This window comes from Megascapheus bottae, chromosome 8 (genome assembly GCF_031878675.1).
Source record: "Megascapheus bottae isolate mThoBot1 chromosome 8, mThoBot2.hap1, whole genome shotgun sequence".
NCBI lineage: Eukaryota > Metazoa > Chordata > Mammalia > Rodentia > Geomyidae > Megascapheus > Megascapheus bottae.
In genome coordinates this window covers 42,004,877-42,006,510 of record NC_143516.1, presented here as the reverse complement: position 1 = coordinate 42,006,510, position 1,634 = coordinate 42,004,877, and the positions used below count along the sequence as shown (strand labels likewise).

At 40.6% G+C, this 1,634-nt stretch overlaps 1 pseudogene; it reads right to left on the bottom strand.

The window, feature by feature from the left end:
• Nucleotides 1–299: 299 nt before the first annotated feature.
• On the bottom strand, nucleotides 300–747 carry LOC150059869 (large ribosomal subunit protein eL31 pseudogene; annotated as a pseudogene).
• Nucleotides 748–1,634: the final 887 nt, after the last annotated feature.

Sequence of the window (1,634 nt, the reverse complement as noted above, 5' to 3'; positions counted from 1 at the left end):
CCCCCCCCCGTTGAATTCTTACTTAAGGACCAGTTTTTTTCCCCAAACATAAAAGCAATTTTATAGTTTTGTTTGACACTCACTGGTTAATTCTCATCCACATTGACTGTCTGTAGATTTTTTTTTTTTTTTTTGCCAGTCCTGGGCTTGAGCTCAGGGCCTGAGCACTGTCCTTGGACTTTCTCAAGGCTAGAGCTCTACCACTTGAGCCTCAGCACCACTTCCGGCTTTTTTCTATGTATGTGGTACCAAGGAATCGAACCTGGGTCTTCATGCATGCTAGGCAAGCACTTTAACCACTAGGCCAAACTCCCGGCCCCTGTCTGTAGATTTTTGAAGGTGGTAACAGGGACGTAGGTTACCAGAGTGTAGAGTTTGTTTGGTGAGTCTTCATCCTCATTGCGCTTTCTGGATAACCGCAGGTGGATCTGATGGGGGACATTCTTTATTCCTTTGGCCCAGACAGCTTTGTTGAGCCTGGTATCCATGCACACATCAGGTGTCCCCATCTCCTTCATGCCAAACTTCCACATTTCCTTGAGCACGAGGAGCATGCTTCTCAAAGCCCACTGCATGGATGTGCTTGTGAACGCTGATGGTGTATTTCGGGTCACCACCTCGTGGATGGCAGAACGTCACTTCTTCTCACCACCCTTCTTTGCGAGAGTCATGCTGCCCGGCCCTAGTTGGAAAGGAAGAGCTTTACGGATTGTGAGAGGGAAAGTTGCCATCCAAGTCAAGGATCCATTTTTTTTCTTCATTTCTGGGAACTACTACCTTCCCAAGTCTCAGTTTCTCTATCGATAAAATAAGAATTATATGAACAACGATGTCAGGGCTTTGTAGTAACGGTAACTGTGTATGAGCACGTGCAGTATAAAAAGCACTCAATAAATGTTAGCTGCTCTTATTGAAGCAAGTTTTTTCCATCTCTTTTCCATCTCCAAAGTGTAAATTCTGTAAGTACCAGACAGTCTTATTCATTTCTGCATCATTTGGGGAAGTTTTAATTGAAGTTGACTGATGCGCAGGAAATCTCTTTGACCTACTAAAGTCTAAATTCTGTAAGCACTAGACAGTCTTATTCGTTTCTTCATCATTTGAGGAAGCTTTAATTGAAGTTAACTGACCTGCTTTATTCCAGCCATGGCCACCTCTGTCATTACTATTAATGGAGACTCATCTTACCTCCATCTAGGACATAAAGTCAGCCACAGAAGGACTTTTACTTTGAGGAAGCTGTGTCTGGTCTTGTTTTTTAAAACTCATTTTTGGGGCATAGAGTACTGGCATTTGGAGCCTTGATAATGTATATTTCTAATAATATGTAAGGTATTAAAATCACATATTAATTTCATTGAATACTAGCTTGACACAATTTATTAATATGATTATCATCATTCTACATGCTTATTGACACTCTTCAGTCAAGGTAAATTTACACAAAAGATCTGGATCTTGTAGGGAATATGTTATGGCATCCTTTTATCTATGTGTTTGTACAATATTATTATTGGGAGAGAAGGTAGGGATTGATAGAGGTAGCCACAGACATATGTTTTGTTTTGTTCTCCCAGGCTTAGTGATCAATCTCTGGAATTAAAGTTAAGTTTTTATTTAAACATCCATTTTGT